Genomic DNA, 24,322 nt, shown 5'->3' on the forward strand with positions numbered 1-24,322 from the left:
GTAGGGATCCAGTCAAGTCCTTGTTTAAGAAATTGCATTTGAATCATTTTTCTTTTGTCATCTTTCATTCTTGAAGGTGTCATTGAGTTTTGGGCAGTGACCTCCTCTTTGGGCCTAAAAAAGTGGCTCAAATCTTAGGGATGTAGGCATAGTGCTAGGCAGAAAAGTCCCTGGACGCTGGCATACCCATGATGTGGGAGCATCCAGAACACCTTAGATGCATGCATTCCCATATCAAGGTAGCGCCCAAGAGTTAAATGGTCTAAAATCTCAGTGGGACCTAGGGGTTGGCTACCTGAGAGGTGTAGTTTTTAACGTCGTACATAAATAACCTGCAAACGAATTCTTAGAAGCCCCCCTTGTGATCGCCCTAATGCACACGGCACGTGAGGCTAGTCGTGGAAATAATATAACACACACCCAACATTCTCCCACTTGTTGTTTCCTTTTCCACACAAGGGGTCACAAGAGAGCTTAGTCATTTGTTCAACCCTACAATGCCCATTGTTTCTCTACACCAATAAAAATTCTTAGTTCTCACAAACTTCGTCAACGCATCTGCAACATTCTTCAAAGTGTCCACCTTTACCAGCAACACCTTTTTTTCCTCAACCATACCCTCACAAAGTGATATTGAACATCAATGTGCTTTGTCTTTGAATGATAAGCAAGTTTCTTTGCCAAGAAAATTTCCCTTTGGCTATCACAGTCTATCCTTATCGCTCGTTGTACTAACCCCATACTTGAACACAATCTCTGCAACCAAAATGCATCCTTGCTTGCATGAGTGGTTGCCATGTATTATGCCTCTATAATTGAAAATGCCACTACAGACTATCTCTTTCTCATCCAACTGACTGCACCTCCAAATAGGTTAAACACATACCCACTTGTAGATCTCCTTTGATCCATATCTCCAGGCCAGTCTTCATCAACAAAGCCACGAATGTCCAAAACTCTGTCCAATCCTGGCATTCCTTGGTAGCACAAACCATCATCACTAGTGCCATGCAAATACTTAAAAACCTGCTTCACTATTGTCCAATTCTCCTTCCATGGTTTTGACATAAACCTGCTCAATACTCCCAATGCATGTGCAATGTATGGTCTAATACATACCATTCCATATATCAGGCTACTGACTACACTTGTGTATGGAACATGGGACACGTGTCTTGGGACACTGTTCAACAGATAACTTTACAACTATAGGAATAGGAACCTTCATCGGTTTACTATCCTGTATATTAAACCTCTACATTAACCAAAGCTTCCTCTTTACCTGATCTCGTTTAATTTCCATGCCCAAAATATAATTTGCAACCCCAAGATCATTCATGTCAAATTTGGAGGACAATTGGATCTTCAAATCCTAGATAGTTTCTTTGTCATTTCCAATCAACAACATATCTTCCACATACAAGACCAGATAAATAACATGACCACCAATTAATTTGAAATAAACATAATGATCTGCTTTGCTTTTGGTGAAGCCAAGTCCCATATGTGTGTGTGTGTGTATCAAATTTCTGATACCACATCCTTAGTGACTGTTTTAACCCATGCAAAGACTTTTTTAACTTGCATACCAGTTCTTTCTTACCTTTCACCAGAAAGCCTTCAGGTTTCTTCATGTAGATCTCTTCTTCTAGATCCAAGTGAAGAAATGTTGTCTTCACATCCATTTGTTCTACCTCAAAATCAAAAGCAACAACAATAGATAAAAGTAATCTAATAGAAGCCACCTTGACAACAGGAGATAAAATATCACCAAAATCAATTTGCAACACCTGGGAATAACCTTTTGCTACCAACCAAGCTTTATATTTCTCCACCTTGCCTTCTGCATTCATCTTCTTCTTAAACACCCATTTTCTTCCAATGGGTTTGCTTCTAGCCAGAAACTCCACTGTAGGTTTTAACTGTGTACAGAAATTACCTACATACAAATTCTAAAACACAGAAAATAAACAATGTGAGAGCATAACACATAAAACACATATACACAAATATTTTCCCTTGGATCCCAAAACCAGGACTACCATCTTGATTTTTCATTATGTTCCTTTCAATGTTACAATACATATTTATACATGCCGAAGCATCCAATACCATGGACCGAAAACCATCACGTCCAAAACCATAGACCAAAAACCATCGCGTCCAAAACCATGGACCAAAAACCATCGCGTCCAAAAACATGTGCGAAAATCATCCACAAAACCATAGGTAGGTCTGCCCAACCTAATATAGGGTCCAAAAACAAAATTCTACCTGCACCCCTCAAACCCTTGTGACCCACCCCGCTACGCAATCGGCGCAACGAAGGGGGGGCTTCGCCCCCCTTCTAACCCCCCAGTTAACTATGTGGGCTAGTCGTGGAAAGAATATAACACAACCCAATGTTCTCCCACTTGTTTTTTTCTTTCCACAGGAGGCCACAAGAGAGCTTAGTCATTTATCTAGCCCTGCAAAGCCCATTGTTTCTCTACACCAAGAGAACTTCTCAGAGCTCACAAATTTTTTCAATGCATCTGCAGTATTCTTCAAAGTGTACACCTTTACCAGAAACACAATTTTGTCTTCTATCATATCCCTCACAAAGTGATATTGAACATCAATGTGCTTTGTCTTTGAATGATATGCAGGGTTTTTTGCCAAGAAAATTGCTCTTTGGCTGTCATAGTCTATCCTTATAGCTCCCTGTACTAACCCCATACTTGAACACAATCTTTGCAGCCAAACTGCTTCCTTGCTTGCATGAGTGGCTGCCATGTATTTTTCCTCTGTAGTTGATATTGCCACTACAGATTGTTTCTTACTCATCCAAATGACTACACCTCCAAATAGGTTAAACACATATCCACTTGCAGATCTTCTCTAATCCAGATCTCTAGCCCAGTCTGCATCAACAAAGCCACAAATATCCAACACTCTGTCCAATCTTGGTCTTCCTTGGTAGCACAAACCATAATCACTAGTGCCACACAAATACCTGGAAACCTGCTTCAATGTTGTCCAGTGCTCCTTCCCTAGTTTTGACATAAATCTGCTCAATACTCCCACTACATGTGCAATGTCTGGTCTAGTATAGACCCTCGCATACATCAGGCTACTGACTGCACTTGCATATGGAACACGGGACATGTCCTCTTCCTCTTCTTGTGTATTGGGACACTGTTCAGCAGATAAATTTACACCTACAGGAATAGGAACCTTCACCGGTTTACTATCCTGCATATTAAACCTCTGCAATATTGTCTCGACATACTTCCTCTGGTTTAGCTAGAGCTTCCTCTTTGCCTGATCTCTTTTAATTTCAATGCCCAAAATATAGTTTGCAGCACCAAGATCTTTCATGTCGAATTTGGAGGACAAATGGGTCTTCAAATCCTAGATAATTTCTTTGTCATTTCGAACCAACAACATATCATCCACATACAAGACTAGATAAATAACACGGTCACTAATTAATTTAAAATACAGACAGTGATCTGCTTTTCTTCTGGTGAAGCCAAGTCCCCGTATAAATGTATCAAATTTCTGATACCACATCCTTGGTGACTATTTTAACCCATACAAAGACTTCTTTAACTTGCATACCAGTTCTTTCTTACCCTTCACCACAAAACCTTCAGGTTGCTTCATGTAGATCTCCTCTTCCAGATCTCCGTGAAGAAATGTTGTCTTCACATCCATCTGTTCTATCTCAAAATCAAAAGCAACAGCAATAGATAAAAGTAATCTAATAAAAGTTACCTTGGCAACAGGAGAAAAAATATCACCAAAATAAATTCCCGACACCTGGGAATAACCTTTTGCTACCAACTAAGCTTTGTATTTATCCACCTTTCCTTCTACATTTGTCTTCTTCTTGAACACCCATTTGATACCAATGGGTTTCCTTCCAGCCGACAACTCCACTAGATCTCAAGCCTCATTTTTGTGCAAAGATGTCATTTCATCAACCATGGCCTCTTTCCAGAGTTTTCCATCCTCTGAATCTATTGCTTCCTTCCAAGTTCTGGGATTATCATCAGTAATAGATAAAGCAAAATTTGAACAGAAATTAGATGGACTATACCTTTCTGGTTGCCTTCTTTCTTGAACTAATCTTCTCACACCCGAAGTTTGTGGCTCTTCATCTTTTGATTCCTCCTCTGCTGTAGAGTCTGATTCTTCCTCCTTTAGCTCAAACTCTATCTTCTTAGGTTCCTTTGGTTGGAATTCATGTTTAATAACATCTTTCACCTCTCTGAACACCACATTTCGGCTGTACACAACCTTCCTTGTTACTAGGTTCCAAAGCTTATAACCCTTTAAATCATCCATATACCCAATAAAGATACACTTTTCAGATTTACTATCCAACTTGGTTCTTTTCTCCTTTGGAACATGTACATATGCATCACATCCAAATACCCTCAAATGTGAAAGAGAAGGTTTCTTACTAGTCCATACCTCTTGTGGAGTTTTATCTTCCAATGCTGATGAAGGTGATCTGTTGACTAGGTAACATGCAGTCTCCACCGCCTCTGCCTAGAATTCTTGTCATAACCCGGCACCACTAAGCATGCTTCTTGCCCTTTCCATCAATGACTTGTTCATTCTTTCTGCAACTCCATTTTTCTCAGGTGTGTATGGAGTAGTCTTATGTCATGCTATACCACACTTCTTACAGAATTCTTCAAACTCCTTGCTGCAAAACTCTCCATCGTTATCTGACCTCAGCACCTTTATCTTCTTCTCTGTCTGGTTTTCCACCAGAGCCTTAAATTCTTTAAAACTGTCAAAGAATTCAGATTTCTTCTTAAGGAAATATATCCATGTATTCCTTGAGAAGTCATCTATAAATGATATATAGTACATAGACTTACCAAGTGATGGAACCTTCACAGGTCCAAACACATCACTGTGCACAAGTTCTAATATTTGTTTTTTCCTCTTACCATTAGAGGGGAAACTCACCCAATTATGCTTCCCATATACACAATTTTCACAGAAATCAAAATCCGGAGAGCTATTACTCATACCTTCTAGCATACCTTTACCATGAAGTATTCAAAGGCCCTTCTCTCCAATATGTCCAAGCCTTTGATGCCACAACATGGTCTTGTCTCCAAAGTGTTGGGTTGTGTTATATTCATTTTTGGACCCCATATTAGGTTGGGCGAACCTACCTATGGTTTTCGGTCCATGGTTTTGGAAACGATGGTTTTCGATCCATGGTATTGGATGCTTCGGCATGTATAAATATGTATTGTAACATTGAAGGGTACATAATGTAAAATCAAGCTGGTAGTCCCAGTTTTGGGATCTAGGGGAAAATATTTGTGTATATGTGTTTTATGTGTTATGCTCTTGCATTGTTTTATGTTTTTTAGAATTCATATGCTGGTAATTTCTGTACGGGGTTAAAACCTACACAGAGACCACTAGATTTTTTGCTCCACTTTTAGGAACCACAGAGCTGTTGCACCCATCAACAACAGCGCTACCTTTCATCTTATACAAAGTTCCAATTTGAACTCCCTACATTAATGCCAGTGCTCCCCAAACCATCTTGCACATATCCTTCTCGAACACTATTTTTACACCTACATCATCCAACTTGCTTACAGAAATCATATTTCTGGCCAATGCAGGAATACGCAGAACACCCGAAAGTGTTCTAACCATTCCACCTTGCAACTTCAACTTTACTTTTCTATGACCAATGATTATAGCCTTCCTATCCTCCCCTAAGAAGACATTACCACCATCGTATTTCTCATACTCACAGAACCACTCTCTATGGGGAGTTATATGAAACGATGCACGTGAGTCAATCAACCATGTCTCATGATCTACATGTGTCCTTGAAGAAGCCAAGTACACATCCCCACCTTCATCTGAGGTGGTTTTTGCCTCTGTAGAAGGAGCATCATCAGATCCCTTTCCTTTATCAGGAGCTTTAGATTTACAGTCCCTTTTGTAGTGCCCTTCCTTTCCACATTTCCAGCAAACCACCTTCACAATGTTTCCTGGAGATTTAGATCTCTCTCTAGATTTAGATCTCCCACTCGATGACTTATTTTTGTTTCTGTTTTGGGACCATCCTCGTATAGACAAGGCATCACCATTATGGCTCTCCATATTTTTTTTGTCTCATCTCCTTCGTCAGTAAGGATGAGACTATTTCATCAAACTGCAAGGTAGTTGCATTGCTACCTATTGCAATAACCAGATTATCCCATGAATCTAGTAGACAACACAACAAACTGATGCACTTATCTTCATCTAAAATTTTAATATCAACAGATAATAACTGACTTACTACAGTATTAAATGCATTCAGATGCTCTATCATCGAGTCTCCATCTTTCATCCTCAGGTTATACAGCTTTTCCTATAGGAACTGTTTATTCACCAGAGACTTAGATTGGTACAAAGTCCCTAACTTGTCCCACAAAGCCTTCGTCGTAGCTTCCCGTGATACATTCAACAATACTGAATCTAAGACACACAATTGTATTGTGCTCTTTTCCTTCCGATCCAAATTCTTCCATTCTTCATCAGACACTCCCATTGGTTTAGTACCTAGATCTACCATGATCCACTGATCCTTACCCACCAACAGATCCCCCATCTTGAGTTTCCACAGCTCAAAACTCTAACCATTAGATTTCTCGATCTCTATCTTTCCACTACTCACCATCTTCTTTCACCACGAGAATCGATCTCATAGATCTCCCACTGAATAGGTTCTACCACAGGCCTGAGCAAAACCCCTCAGCAACAAAGGCGTCCACTTGAAGCCAAAACAGCTCTGATACCAAATGTAGGTTTTAACCCCGTACAGAAATTACTTGCATATGAATTCTGAAACACAGAAAATAAACAATGTGAGAGCATATAACACATAAAACACATATACATAGAGATTTTCCCTTGGATCCCAAAACCAGGACTACCAGCTTGATTTTTCATTATGTTCCTTTCAATGTTACAATACATATTTATACATGCTGAAGCATCCAATACCATGGACCGAAAACCATCACGTCCAAAACCATGGACCGAAAACCATAGCGTCCAAAACCATGTGTGAAAATCATATATAGGGTCCAAAAACAAAAAATTTCGGGGCACTGCCCCAGACCCCATAGAGTGGGGTTACCTGCACCCCTCAAACCCCCTGTGACTGCCCCCACTACGCAATTGGTGCAACGAAGGGTTGGCTCTGCCCCCCTTCTAACCCCCCGGTTAACTATGTGGGCTAGTCGTGGAAAGAATATAACACAACCCAACATCCATCAGATCCCAAGCCTCATTTTTGTCCAAAGATTTCATTTCATCAACCATGGCCTCTTTCGAGAGTTTACCATCTTCTGAATCGACTGCCTCCCTGATAGTTCTGGGATCATCATCGGTAATAGATAAAGAAAATTTTGAACAGAAAGAAAATGGACTATACCTTTCTAGTTTCCTTCTTTCTCGAACTGATCTTCTCATGGCTGGAGTTTTTGGCTCTTCATCTTCTGATTTATGTTCTATTATAGAGTCTGATTCTTCCTCTTTTATCTCAAACTCTATCTTCTTAGGTTCCATTGGTAGGAATTCATGTTTAATAACATATCTCACCTCTCTAAACACCACATCTCGCTTGTACACAACCTTCCTTGTTTCTAGGTTCCAAAGATTATAACCTTTTAAACCATCCTTGTACGCAATAAAGAAACACCTTTTATATTTACTATCCAACTTGGTATTTTCTCCTTTGGAACATGTACATATGCATCACAGCCAAATACCCTCATATATGAAAGAGAGAGTTTCTTACCATTCCATACCTCATGTGGAGACTTATACTCCAATATTGATGAAGGTGATCTATTAACCAGGTAGCATGCAGTCTCCACCACCTCTGCTAAGAATTCTTGTCCTAACCCAACTCCACTGAGCATTCTTCTTTCCTTTTCCATCAATGTCTTGTTCATTCCTTCTGTGACTTTATTTTACTGAGGTGTGTATGGAGTATTCTTGTATCGTGCAATACCACACTTCTTACAGAACTCTCCAAATTACTTCTTTTAGAACTCTCCACCATTATCTGTCCTCAGCACCTTTATCTTCTTCTCTATCTGGTTTTCAACCAGAGCCATAAATTATTTAAACCTGTCAAAGACATCAGATTTCTTCCTGAGGAAATATATCCATGTATTCTTTGAGAAGTCATCTATAAATGATATATAGTACACGGAATTACCCTGTGATGGAACTGACATAGGTCCAAACACATCATTGTGCACAAGCTCTAATATCCCTTTGGCCCTCTTAATACCAGAGGGGAAACTCACTCGATTTTTCTTCCCATATATGCAATGTTTACAGAAGTCAAAATCTATAGAGCAATTAGACATACCTTCTACCATACCATTATTGTGAAATATTAGAAGTCCCTTCTCTCCAATATGTCCAAGCCTTTGATGCCATAGCATGGTATTTTCTCTAGAGACCACAAGGTTCTATGCTCCACTTTCAGGAACCACATAACCGTTGCACCCATCAATAATAGTGCTACCCAGAATCTTGTACAAAATTCCAATCCGAACTCCCACATCAATACCAGTTCTCCCTGAACAATCTTGCAGGTATCTTTCTCGAACATTCTTTTTACACATGCATCATCCATATTTCTTATAGAAATCAGATTTCTGGCCAATGCAGGAAAATGAAAAACACTTGTAAGTGTTCTAATCCTTCCACCTTGCAACTTCACCTTGAATTTTCCGCGTCTAATGATTCCAACCTCCCCATCATCCCCTAAGAAGACATCACCACCATCATATTTCTCATACTCATAGAACCACTCCCTGTGAGGAGTGAAGTGAAAGGATTCACCTGAGTCAATCAATTATGCCTCATGATATACATGTGTACTTGAAGAAGAAGCCAAGTACACATCTCACCTTCATCTGAGGTGGTTTTTGCCTCTATAGAAGGAGCATCATCAGATCCCTTTCCTTTCTCAAGAGCTTTAGATCTACAGTCCTTTTTGAAGTTCCCTTCCTTTCCGTATTTCCAACACACCTTTATAGGTTTTCTTGGAGATTTAGATCTCCCTCTATATTTAAATCTCCCACTTGAGGACTTATTTTTGTTTCTATTTTGGGACCGTCCTCGTACAGAAAAGGCATCTCCATTCTCGCCTTCCATATTTTTCCGTCTCATCTCATCCGACGACAAGGATGAGACTATTTCATCAAACTTCAAGGTAGTTTTATTGCTACCTATTGCAACAACCAGACTATCCCACGAATATGGTAGAGAACACAACAAACTGATGCACTTATCTTCATCTTAAATTTTAATATCAATAGATAACAACTAGCTTACCACAATATTAAATGCGTTCATATGCTCTGTCATCGAGTCTCCATCCTTCATCTTCAAGTTATACAACTTTTTCCGTAGGAACAATTTTTCACCAGAGACTTAGATTGGTAGAAAGTCCCTAACTTGTCCCACAAAGCCTTCATCATAGCTTCCCCTAATACATTCAACAATAATGAATATGAGATACACAACCGTATTGTGATCCTTGATTTTCGATCCAACTTCGCCCAGTCTTCAGTTGACATTGTCGTTGGTTTAGTACCTAGATCTACTAAGATCCACTTATATTTATCCACTAGTAGATCCTCCATCTTGAGTTTTCACAACTCAAAACTCTGACCATTAAATTTCTTAAACTCTATCTTCCACTACTTGACATCTTCTTTCACCACAAGAATCGATCTCACAGATCTCCCACTGAACAGGGTCTACCACAGACCCAAGAAAAACCCTTCAAAGCAAAGGCGTCCCCTTGAAGCCGAAATAACTATAATACCAAATGTAGGTTTTAACCTTGTACAGAAATTACCTGCAAAAGAATTCTTAAAAACAGAAAATATACAATAACAAGAAACACAAAACAAATACACAAAGATTTTCCCCTGGATCCAAAAACCGGGACTGCCAGATTGATTTTTCATTATGTTCCCTTCAATGTTACAACACATATATATATACATGCTGAAGCATTCATAAACCCCAATCCATTAACCCTAGATTAGAACATAGTCGTAGTTCCCTTAACAGGGAAACCATGTGTGAAACCCATGCACAAAACCATAGGTAGGTCCGCCCACCTAATATAGGGGCTAATCATGGAAAGAATATAACACACACCCCACAAGAGGTTGGAATGGTTCTTGGGAGTCCTATTGCTGATATGGAAGGTTTGTATAGTGTGTTTTCGTTAGCTCCACTTCCTTGAGGTGACTTAGGAGGTTGAATCATATCATAGTAACTTCTCATCACATGTTTACCCCGATTGGCCGGTTACTTGGGTAGATGTGTGAGGAGGGTGTTACATAGGTTGTGGTCTGAACTCATATGTAAACCAGAATTATGCTATGATATAAAATATTTTTACATACATGTTACTCTTGTCTCATGTTCTTGTGAAGTTTACAATTGTGACAATTATGCAGTACTAGATTATTGTTGTACATGAAGGTTAATGAATAAGTCAATCGGGAATTATCCTTTTGTTAAAGATTGAATGTTATTTTTGCTAACATACTAAGTCTTACACATAAATAAGAAGTATAAGCACTAACGGTGTAGTCTAGAAGTATAGTCTTAAGTTGGTCACAACCATTGTGATGAACCTTCTTAGTGCCACACTTCCAGAGAACTCTATGTGCCTTAACTCGAGTGAATTCTCTAGGTGTATCATTGTTGTAGATCTAACCCAAGAATATTATAGATCTGATATAAAAGTATAAGATAATGCAAAGAAACCCAGAAATAATATGAAATGCTTCTTTATTATCAAACCCTTGAGGTAGGGCAACACCATACATTCACTCCTTAAGGAAGGAGAACACTCCACAAGCCATATGCCTGTTCATACAAGAATAATTCTTCTCTTCATATCTCTCCATGTGGAGTCTCTAGCCTCTATATAGGCCTCATACATACAATACCATGCATCATTACCATGGTTTTCTCATACCATCAACTAATACCATGGGCCCATTACATTATTATTAACTACTTGTGGTCCCTTACATGACATGGGTTAACCACCTTATTTATTACTATGGCCCATTCCATTATTACATTATTACCTTGGGTACCTCCCTTGGTACCCCATATTATCCCCCCTAGGTATATAACAATCATAGACATGATTTGGATTGGGCGATTTTATATATGATGTAACATGATTATGATTAGATGGCTTTTTATGTTATTCTTGCCAACAATGAATTAAAATTGTTGACTATGACATGATCCTGCCAAATTCACACATCTCATAATGGCAATCATTAATCCTTCTTTGATAGATGTATTTACAACATTCACTAGCATCTAAATTTTCTGGTAAATCAACTTTTCATATTCTTGAACCATAAAAACCTCTGGAGTGTACTTAGTTCATCACTTATGCCTATACAATCAATGAAGAGAGCTAGAAATCCTAAAAACAAAAACAAAATGTGGAGATTTTTTTGTTTTGTTTTATTTTATTTTTTTACATATTAAAATCAATTATATGATTCAATTTCTTCTCGATAGGAATTATATTAATAACAAATTCTTTTGGAAACAATCACATAGGAGAAATTTTATTATAAGGATGTTTAGTTTTAGTTAGTTTATTAATATATTTAAAAAATGAACACTAGGGATAACATTGAAGATAATATTATATCAAAATTTAAATTTAAGAAGAAACTGTGATAATGTTAAAGATATTAGTATATCAAAATTTAAGTAGAAATTGTGTGTGATAAAGAGTTAGAGGGAAAAAGGAAATTAAGACACTATAAGTGACCAATCCAAATTTAAAAAATAAAAGTATCTCTCTATCTTGACTAGTGTAAAGTAGAAAATTTGCTAAAATAACAAAAATCCTCATAAGCTTCATTATAAAACTAGCAGTAGGTCAATTCCCAAAACATCATGGGATAAAAGAGTTTGTCATTTTTATGGCACTAAAAGGGTTGAAGATGAAAAGAGCCTTCTCTTGAATTATCAAGGTTATGCTAAGAGTAAATCTAATTTTCAAAATTTTTGTCACACAACTAACCTTTTGGACCTTTTAACTCAACCAAACTATGGTACTCTTAAAATGCTTCTCTTAATGTTTTTTTAAGTATTTTTTGTTTTTTTTTTTTTTAAGAATTCCAAGTAATATCTTACCTTCTTACAGTTTAATAGTCCATATTTAATCTTAATGAATGTGGATCATCATCATCATTATCATAAGATTTAATCTAAGAATTAAATAGAAAAAAACATTATAAATTTATTAAATGATATATATCTATGGATTAAATTACAATAAAAAAATTAAAAGCAGTAAATTTAGTTTTATTAAAAAAATAATGTAAAAAACTAATTCTTAAAAAAATTATCTTGATTATAATGATGATGATGGTTAACGTCCACTGAGACCAAATTGGTCTATCGGACATATAATTTTCTTAGTTTTTAATTATCTGGCTCCTTGTCTTTCTTGGTGAGATTGGTGCTGTAGCTTTCTTTTTTTCTCTACGGTCTTCCAACTTCCTTTACCTTGCATCTCCTTCATCTCTTCTGGTTCTTGGGACATTGGTGTTTTAAATAAATAAACAAATTATAAAATTATCTATGATTATAAAATACCAATTTTTTATCTTCATTGTACATTATATTAGAGTTTTTAGAGTTAGCTCAATTGATAAAATCTTCATGATTAAAACAAATTTTACTATTAAAAATTCACTAGTTAAATTCTCCCATTTTTCTGTAAACCTAGAAACAAAAATAATAAATTATCAATAAAGTAAAAAAAATAACTCACCAATATACTGATACACAGCGTTAGTAAACTAATTAATCTTAAACGTTTCCGTCATGTTTGCAAAATTTCCGTCACTGTATTTACTAACTAAATTTAGAAAACTTGGTTGCCTCTCCGCGACTTTCACCTCGATATGCCCCACTGATTACAGCGATTTAAACTTTGTTTTCGCCCGAGTTAACACTGCAATAATTCAAACTTTATTTTCACCCGTGTCAAGACGTATTAAGTTTCGTGACTGCAAGCTTTTGACTGCATATGATATATTATGAGCGATATATGGATCTAATATGTGTTTAAAAGATCTAATCTTTTCACATATAAATTTCTTTTCACATATAAATTTTTTGTATGAACCGACATTATTTAAATGTTTTGTATAATTTTATTTTATTTTTAAATTGTTTTGGTCCACATAAACAAAATTAAATCACATTGTAAATTGTTTTAGAATAAACCTCTTAACTCAATAAAATTTCTCTAACAATTCATCTTATATTTATAAATTTTTAATAATATATATATATATAATAAAATAACATTTTCCAATGCAAAACAATATATATACACATCATAAATGGAAACAAATGTCAATAAACTAAAGCTTGTAATATGATAACTATTTCTTTCCAATTTTAGTTTATAGGAAAAACTATCAACAAAATAAGCATGATAGATGACAGTCACAATGAAATGTATATCCTAGCTTTCTCTGAGATGACGTTAGCAATTCATTTGTCTAATGGCTGTTTTTTTCATGTTAGGGAATAAATTTTTTTCTCAAAAATAAATAGTTTTTTTTTACAATGAACACAATGTTATGAGGAAAGAATATTTGTTTTTTTTCTTTGTGTACTTATGGAATAATGGATTTTTTAATATGTATATATTTTCATAGTCTAATTATTGATTGGTGTTAAGTCGTGTATAGTTATTGAGACGCTCTACAACCTAGTATGGGGTAGATCTCACATAAACATGTAAACCTAAATGTAAATGTAAACATTTAACATGTAATGTTTAACATTTAACATTTTTAATCTAATGTGGACTTTCTTTAGAAATCAATCTAATTATTATTACAATATATATTTAAAATATAAAGAGGTTTATGAACCCTCAAAAAATAAGTATGATAAATAAATAAAAATATAAATAAAGTGGAGGTATGGTAAATAAATAAAAATATAAATAAACTAGAGGTATGGTAAATAAATAAAACTTCTTTTTATATTTAGTCCATAAGCCTCTTTATATTTAAGGAGACTCAAAAAAGAGGTTTTATTTAGGTGAAGCCTATGGGCCAAATTATTATTAATACCATTAAAAAAAACATTATTAACCCTAATATTAATATTAATAAAAATAAAGATGGCATATAGTATTGACCCATGGTATTGAGAATCAATGGTGTTCACCTGGAATGTAGCCTATTTAAAGAGGAGAATTAAACCAACATAAACCCATCTTTTCTCTCTGGATCTACTAAGCGCAGAGAGGTATCAAATATCCTGATATGCAAACTAGCATAGAGTTAAAAAATATTTGATCCCTTAATTGTGCCAAGAGACGGTTACAACCAAGTATGGTATCAAATATCCTGATATGCAAACTAGCATGGAGTTAAAAAATATTTGATCCCTCTTGGCACTTCCAGAGTAATGATGGATTTGATTTAAAATTTATATTGGTATGTATTAATTGCGCCGAGAGACGCTCTACAACCGAGTATGGGGGTAGATCTCACATAAACATGTAAACATAAATGTAAGTGTAAACATTTAACATGTAACGTTTAACATTTAACATTTTTAATCTAGTGACGACTCTATTTAGAAATCAATCTAATTATTATTATGTATAAACACAATATAAAGTTAAAATATAAAGAGTTTTATGAACACTAAAAAATTAGGTATGGTAAATAAATAAAAATATAAATAAATTGGAGGTATGGTAAATAAATAAAACATCTTTTTATACTTTGGAGTATGGAGGTAGATCTCACATAAACATGTAAACGTAAATGTAAATGTAAATGTAAACATTTAACATGTAACGTTTAACATTTAACATTTTTAATGTAATGACGGCTCTATTTAGAAATCAATGTATTTATTATTATGTATAAACATAATATAAAGTTAAAATATAAAGAGGTTTATGAACACTAAAAAATTAGGTATGGTAAATAAATAAAACCTCTTTTTATATTTAGTCCATAAACCTCAAAAAAGAGGTTTTATTTAGGTGAAGCCTATGGGTCAAATACCATTTTAATACCATGAGCTAAATACCATCGGCCAAATACGTTATTTATAAAAGAGATATGGTAAATTAATAAAAATATAAATAAAGGAGAGGTATGGTAAATAAATAACACATTTTTTTGGGCAAAAAAATTTAAATACCATGAGAAACAACATTATTAACCCTAATATTAATATTAACAAAAATAAAGATGACACATGGCATTGATCCATGGTATTGAGAAACAATGGTATTGACCCATGGCATTCACGTGTAATGTAGCCTATTTAAAGAGGGGAATTAAACCAGCATAGATCCATCTTTACTCTGGATGTACTAAGCCCCGAGAGGGATCAAATATATTGATATGAAAACTAGCATAGAGTGAAAAAATATTTGATCCCTCTCGGCACTTGGTAGATCCAGTGTAAAGATGAGTCTATGCTGGTATATAAAACATTTTGAGATGTGAAAAAAGTTATTGAAGATTTTTTTCTTTGTTATAGACCTCTAAATTTGAAATGAATATTTTCACATGTAATATGTCTAAAATAACATATAAAATTGTAAACGTGGTTGAATTTTTTTTATTGAATAAGGTCAGTTTCATCATATTAATATGCAATATAAAAAAATAAAATGATTTAAATGTTTCACACCAAAACTTAATCAAGAAATAACATTACCTTTGCTTGTAAAAAAAATACGGTGCAATTGTTGAAACTTTATGGACACAAAGTTAATCATCATCTTTACAAACCTTTTGAATAATTCACACCAAAACTCAATTAAGAAATAACATCATCTTTTCTTTGTAAAGAAAATATGGTGCAAATGTCAAAACTCGCCCATGAGGTTGATCATCATCTTCCAAACGTTTGATTGGTCATCAATTACCATGCCATTACCATCTTAGGATGCTAGAAACCATCATTAAAGACAACTAACAAGGATGCATATATTGTAGATTCTAAAAGCAACATATATTTATTTAGTAGGATGCATATAGTAGATATGATTAGCTGACAATTATCTGGATGGCACAGTGGTAAGTACATATAATGTCTAAAGCAAGTTATGTTAATGGAAAACATACATTCAACAATAGGTAATAATACCATATCTTCCCTTTTGTTTTGTTAATTAAATTCAACTGAAAAGGGTTATATGCAATATGCATGGCAAGTTGTAGTTAAAGGTGTAGCAACCAAATTTTGATTAATGTATCCTCTAAATCAAAGAATATCCATTTCCATCTATATATCCATATCCACACGTGATTAATTAATTGTATGGAAGCCAAAGAATGAAAACACTCAATTGGAAATTCAAATTACACAACCACTCTAATAGATTATGTTATTTTATTAGTGCATCCAAGCATTCATTCACTCCATGATTACTTATGCAGTTGGTGAGAAATTATGATATTATAGCGGATCTAATTTTTTTATTCTATTCTAATGAGTATCATTTTTCACTTTTGTTTGGGATGGAAATATAGGGTCCTTGGTGTTGCAACACATAATTTGTGCCTTGAGGAGTTTTAGTAGAGGTTCCACTTTTATTTTCTAGTACTTTTAAATGAAATATTTAAAATTGATAAAGAAAATAAGGAAAATGATACTTGAATTAGAATATTTAGATAAAGAAACTGAAAGATAACTCTCCCATTAGAGGTTACAGATCAAGGAAAAAATCTAATAAATCTAAATGGGAGAGGTCTCTTTGTGTTTCTTCATCTAAATCGTTTGATTCAAGCATGGGTAAGCATCATGTAAGTCTAAGAATAAGAAGTAGAGAACATATTATAAGAGGACAAGGGTTAGGATAAGGGGAAATAGCATTGATTCTAGTGACCAACATATTTGGAAGTGTAAAAACCAACCTTAAACCACTAGTACAAGAACTAAAAAGTAGAAAAAGAGGCATAAAGAACATCCTATAAGGTGTATAGAAAGAGGAGGAAAGCAACATTAGACAATAAGCATTAGTATAAGCTATACTTGTGGCTATTCAAGTGAGAGTTGTTCTACTTGTAGTAGTTCTCATAGGAGTGAGGAAAGCAACAGGGGTAAAAGGAAATATACTCAATACAAAAGGATTTTTAATCATTGGGGTTACTCAAAGAAAAGAAAACAAAGAAATGACATGAAAGGACAAGAAAATAAAACCAATCCATACAAAAAGCGTGTGGATGAGCTTGACATTAGAAACTCAAAAGGGAAGATGGTACATAAGTGTAATGGTAAAGTTAGTACCAACAATAAAGTGGCTTATAGTCTAAAAAGGATCAAAATAAGGAAAATAATTAGAAACCATCTATAAAACATTCAACAAGGACTTTTTAAACCCTCGAAGAACAAAAATTACATGATCGAGGAGCTCCCCAAGATTGATTACTACTCCAATTTTGAGAGGAAACACTTGTTGGATGCATAATTTGATTCCTAATCCAAGGAGTACCTATGTTGCATACTTTAGATGGACCCTGCTGCAAGAAAAAATGAGAAATACATTAAAAACATGATTGCAATCATGTTGTTTCATGTATTTCTCATTTTCGTGTAGCAGGGTCCATCAAAAGTATGCAACATGGGTACTCCTTGGATGGGGAATTAAATTTTGCATCCAACGAGTACTCCCACTCGAAATTTGAGTAAAACCCTAGCGAGATAAGTTGAAAATACAAGTTGAAAAAATAGTTTTATTATTTTATTATTTTTTAATCCTTTTACTTTTTTACTCCAAAATGGTGAATCGTCCCCCATGGTTGACATCATAATCTTGAATCCTCTTGGTTATTATAAATTTTATATTGATTGTACATTTTTCTTAGGAGGTCCATTTTAGACATCAAAATTACTTCTTTTTTCTTTTTTTCTTTTTTTCTTCTGAGTAAAGACTATTTCTATTAAAAAAGATAAAAAATATTTACAAAGAGGTCGAGACCTCAGAGGGGGCCGAAGCCAGCCCTCAACCAGAGAATCTGCTACATATAGCTCCTTTCATCCACCCTTACATGGTTGAGAGACTTTGAAGCAAGATTAGTAGGATCCTGAAAGGCAAGAAAGCAAACCAGAACTGTAGCTAACACAACAGCACCACTGGCAGCTTCTGCGCTTGCTGAGAGACATTCTTTTAAAACCGCCATTACAAAAAGAAGCAAAACTAGGCTTGCTAGGCCATGACTTGTTTCTGAACTTAAAATTATAGTGATTCGTGCTTATACAAAAAAACAAGAACAGAGGCATGAACAGAGGTAACAAAACCCAGAGAAGCATAACCTAAAAAAGACAGATCAGAGTTGAGAATGCTAATAGAGCCTTTGAACCAGAATCCTTTAATCATGAGTGAGAGAGTCGGTCATGTTCTTATTCACCTGGCTAGGAGAGCCAATCCACGTGACCATTTCATTGTCTGCGTCTCCCAAAACACCGCCATCTGGAGGAATTACTAAATTCAGAACGCCGCCTGTATAATGCACCGGTTCACAGGCAAGCACCTGGCCCTGAGAAGAAGCTGGCTGGGGTTGAGGGGCTTCCGGCATTTCACCTTCATTCTGCATATTGTCACTGCTGAACACGGCCCCGGTTATCTCCCCCTGAAGACCACTTTCGTTCTGTGACTGAGACATGGTAATGTTGGCCGAATTGCTGGGCACATCCTCCTCCTCCGTTAGAATTACAGTGATACTGGCAGTTATCAAAGGCTTATTGAGCCTGCTCCTGAACTTAAAATGGGTATTCTGAAAGGAATTGTTCAGGGTAGGCCGAGAATGATCAGAAGGCGGGGAGGACGGGGTGGCAGAGGCTAGAGGAGTGATGTTCTGTGGAGCGAAATGAGAGGCTCGGCCTCGATTTCCAGCATTACCACCACGGCGTGATACTCCACGACGTCGGACCATGGCTGGGTGAACAGGGAGATTAGGAAGGGAAGATGACCAAAGCCAGAGGGGAGAGGGCCGAGCGCAGGCTGAGCAAGCCAAATTGAAAATCCAGTGGAGCTTCTAGACAACCTGAATAAAACAGGGGTGCGGGAAGAAGAGCGGGCGAAGGAAGAAGGAGCCGAGAATGTCAGGTGCAGAAACCAGAGAGCAGGCCATGGATAAATCGCCTCGTAGAGTTTCTCGAATCAAACGTGCATTGAATGCCAGAATCATGACCATTATGCTGTACCCTGTTGCATTCATACCAGCTGATGCGGGAATGTGTAAGCTGCGTCCTCCGGCCAGGTGCCAGGACAGCTGACTCCGCGGCATGAGCCTCATTAATGCTCGTCAATTACACCCACATCCAGGTGTGTATCCAACTTCTGAATCATGTCGTTCTTCACAATAGTATGAAAGTCTGAGAGTTGATTCTCGAATGCTATGCTGGAGATTGGGCCATCAAAGAAATCCACCTCAGTTTCCACCCCTAGATTAGCAAGAAAGTCAGCCAGCTTATTTCCTTCCCGCTTAATATGTTTGAAAGAAATGGCTTGATGTTGAGAGAGCCATTTGTCTATCAGCTCGAGTCATTGAGCCATTCTCCAACTACTACTGACCTTATGTATGGGTGATCCTTGCATGAGTTTTGTGACCATGTTTATGATGATTTGCGAGTCCCCTTCAATAATTAGTGGAAAAAAACCTCTATCTTGAGCAAGATTAAGACCTCGCCACAATCCTTCTAATTCTACTGAGTTGTTAGAGTCCCAGCCTTTTGATCCAAGAAAGGTCAGTAAAGGAATGCCATGATAATCTCTGAAGACTCCTCCATATCCTGCATTTCCTGGATTACCCTTTGAAGCTCCGTCGAAGTTGAGTTGAAACATGTTGCTAGGCGGTGGAGTCCATCTTGTTGGAATGTTGTGACTCTTAGTGGGATTGTCATTAAGAGTGGGCTGTTGATTTAAATGAAACTTCCAAATGGCCCAGATAGATTGTTCCTGCGGTAGTGATGGATAATCTTCTTGGGACCAGGCTTTGATGGACAAAGTTTCTTTGATGTTCTGGTTTAGCCTAGTCCAAATCTGCTCAATAGACATTGATTGATTTTTGAAAACTCTTCTATTCCGCTCCTTCCAGATGTTCCACATCAGTAGACCAGGAATAAGTTGCCACAGAGTGTTTAAGAGTTTGCTTTGATATTGCTCTTGACTCCAGTTGCGGATAGTGGCTTTAATATCCCCATGCACTCTGCCTTCTTTTTGACAACAGAATGTAACCTTTTCCCACAGTTTCCGTCCTATTTGACAAGTTTGCATTAGATGTAACGCTGATTCCTCTACCTGCTTGCAGTTAGGACATATAGATGGCCCAGAGAAACTTCTTTTTCTGAGGTTATCCCATGTGAGAATTTTGTTATGACATAGAAGCCACAGAAATGTAGACACCTTGGACTAGTTAGATGACGTCTAGATCCTATCCAATAAAATATCTTTGGTTATCCTTTCCTTAATGATTACTTTATATGCTTCCCTAGTGGTGAAAATACCTTTCTCTTCATATCCCCATCTAAGAACGTCCATTCCTTCTGAGGAGAGGATTTGCCGCTTTTGTAATTCTGAGGAGAGAGAGAGCTGAGTTTGCTCAGTGCCGTGCATCAGAATCTGATTGGCTTCCATCCATTGTCTATATTCTTGTGTGGAAGAAGAATCCCAGAATTGATTAACCTTATCAAAGTGATTTATATCTTGCTCTGGAAGGTTGGAGAGAGTGTCCTTGATTTTTGGGAGTTGCTACCAGGAGTCTTCCCAGAACCTTGCTGTGTTGCCATTCTTAACTTCCCAGAAGCTGTGCTGTTGTATTAGGTTCCTATGTTGAATGGCCGAGTTCCAAATAACTGATCCTGTACTTACTTCTGACATTCGAATTCTTTCTTCAATGGGGGTATTGTTCGCATATTTTGCCATCTAGAGGGAGGCCCAAGGAGTGTTGGGATTTGAGAGCCATCTCCACCAAATTTTAGCTCCCATTACCTCATTACTGTGCTCTGGATCTCTTAGCCCAATACCTCTAGCTTTCTTTGGAAGATAGACATTGTCCCATTTGACCAGAGCCCACTTTCGATTGGGGCCTGAATTGCCCCATAAGAAATTGCGCTGAAGCTTCTTTATGTCCTTTAGAACCCATTTAGGAGCTGTAAGAATTGAGAAAAGATAAAGGGGAATGGAATGAAGAACAACTTTAATGATAACAAGCCTGCTCGCCATGTTAAGAGCCCTGTGAGTCCAGAGGAAAAGCCTTGCTTCTAGCTTTTCTAATAGTTCTTTCCAAGAGGAATGCTTGAGAGCCGAGGCTATTAAGGGGGCCCCCAGGTATTTAGAGGGAAGAGACGCAATGGTAAAACCAAGAATACGGGCTATAGCTCTTTGGGTGGGGGGAGGGGTATTAAAGAAAAAAATTTGTGACTTGACTCTGTTAATAAGGGCTCCGGATGCTTCAGAGAAATTTGATAGGATGGATTTGAAAAGGCGAGCTTCTTGAACAGAGGGGTGACCAAAGAGCATATTATCATCCACAAATTGTTGATGAGAGTAGGAGGGAGAATTGCAAAAAGAAAAACCCTTGAGACTTTGGGATAGAAGAGCTGATTTAATACTACGACCCAGTCCTTCTGCTAAAATAACAAAAAGAAAAGGTGAAAGTGGATCTCCCTGTCTGATACCTCTGGAAGGACGGAACGTGGGCGAAGGGATACCATTGATGAGTACAGAGAAGAACGAGGAGGATAAAAGATTAATGACCCATCTAACCCAGGAAGGGGAAAATCCAAAGGCAGTTAGAATTTTTTGTATGTAAACCCAGCTTAGGCTATCAAAAGCTTTAGATAAATCAATTTTAAGCATCATACCTGGTTTTTTTGAATGCTTCAGGGAGTGGATTATTTCATGAGTCAAAATAATTCCATCCGTGATCTGTCGTCCTTCAACATACCTAGATTGTTCTGGCGATATAATAAAAGGGAGCAGAGGTTTCAGTCTGGTAGCTATAACCTTGGAGACAATCTTGTATATGATGTTGCAAAGAGCGATCGGTCTATATTTATCTGGAGTATTGGATTCCTCTGCTTTGGGTATTAATGCAATAAAGGTTGCATTCAGTCCTGGGTACATCCATCTCAGAGTGCGTGATTATTCAACCACTTGCCAGACTTCCAATTTTATTAGATCCCAGAAATTGTGAAAAAAGTTGGAAGTGAATCCATCCGGACCAGGAGCCTTCCCTACTTTCAGCTGATGCACAGCAATCTCAACCTCCTGAAGGCTTGTGGGCTTAAGGAGGAGAAGATTATGCTCTTCAGCGATTAATTTGGGAATGTGTCTTGTAACTTTATCAATATCCGTTGTTCGGTCTATGTTGGGCTCTTGATGAGCTTGTTTGAAGTACCTGAGGAACTCCTCTTCAATACCTTCATGAGTTTCAATTCTACTTCCCTGTTCATTTTTGATGTGGGAAATATGATTATTCATTCTGCGTTGCACTGTAGTTTTGTGAAATAATTTCGTATTCTTTTCCCCGTCCTTTAGCCATTTAACCCTTGATTTCTACCTCCAAAGAGTTTCCTCCTGTAACGCCCTGTCAAGGATTTGGGTTTCGATATATTGCTCCTACTTTACTAGATCTTCAGAGCGCCCTTCTGTGATGATCCTCTGCTGAATATTCTTCATTTCTTGATTGAGAATTGCTTGAGCTTTGAAAATGTTGCCAAAAGTGGAATGGTTCTAGCGTTTAATTTCTCCTTTGAGGTGCTTAAGTTTCCGCTGGAATATAGACATCTTGGAGCCATTAGAGGGATTGAATTTGAGCCAGGTGATCTAACAAATTCATTAAACTTAGGATGAGTTAACCAAAAATCCTCAAACCGGAAGGGGCGCCGAGCATTGTTGCCGGGGCGATTCCAATGGAGAGCTATTGGCCAGTGATCAGAGCCCGAAACAAGAAGGATGGAAGCAATGAATTCGCCACCTAGGTGAGTTGCATTGTCTGATATAAGAATCTGTCGAGGCGAGAGGCTATTTGGTGTGGTTCTTCCCTTTTGTTGTTCCATGTGAATATGCCATTATTTGAAGGGAGATCAATCAGCCAGTTATTTTGAATAAAATCTTTTAATATGTTCCCATCTCTATTGCCTCTGCTTCTGCCTCCTTGCTTTTCCTCCATTCTTGCTATCATATTAAAGTCACCTCCAGATATCCATAGCGAGTGCAGCTTGTTTGAGTTCAGCTCCAATAAGGTGTCCAGTATTTCAGCTTTGTGTATGGTTTCCTGAGGTAAGTACACATTTGTCATGTGGCCGTGGATGTTGGTGCCGATTATGTGAAATATTGCTTGGATGAAGTTCTTATTTGCATGTATATTATCAAGTTGAATTACTCGTGCATCCCAGAGAACTGCCAGTCCTCCCGATGCCCCTTGAGCATCAACAGCTGTTACTAGCCCTCTCGGCGAAGCTTTTGCTACTATTTTTTCCAAGACTGTCGAGTTACATTTTGTTTCTTGCAGAAAGAGAATGGTTGGTTTTTCCTGCATGAGCATGTTTTTTAGAAGTTTGCCTTTCCTTGGGCTATTGAGCCCCCTAATATTCCATGATATCAACTTCATTGAGAAGGATTGGGGTTGATAGTGAAGTACTTGGTCAACTTGGCATATCGGCCTGACTCAACTAACACTTCACCTATCTTGATAGTTCTTTCCAGGGTGGTTTTCCTTCCTCTCTTTTTACTGTCTTTGGTGATAAATTTCCCATCCCATTGATTGCCAATCTGGACTCCTAGAGAGTACTTCTTTTGAGCGCGATTGAGGACTTCCACCAGATTGTCCACTTGCTTATCTGGTATTTTGTCGAAGTTTCTTGTTTTACATGCTTGCTCTAGGCCTAGAATATCCAGTTCACCGATATCAATAGATTCAGAATCTTCCTCCATGAGCTGGGGTTATTGAAAGTTCACAACATTTTCCTTCTCTGTCACTACACTGGGATCCGGATTATCGACTTCCATTCCATGGAAGCTCCAGGCCTGGGTTATAGTTTTGGAGACAGGGGTTGATTTGTCTGATGATTTTTCCCCTGACTGTGGTGGAGTCCCGTCTTTCTTTTCTTTGCTAGTTTCCTTGTCATTTGGAGGTATGTTATCAGGATCTTGAACATCATCACTGGCTAGGGCAGCAAAGCTATTGCTTGTTGAGGGTTTTGACAAATT

This window comes from Pinus tabuliformis, chromosome 2_2 (assembly GCF_031772625.1).
Source record: "Pinus tabuliformis cultivar Carrire ecotype Pingquan chromosome 2_2, CPIR1, whole genome shotgun sequence".
NCBI lineage: Eukaryota > Viridiplantae > Streptophyta > Pinopsida > Pinales > Pinaceae > Pinus > Pinus tabuliformis.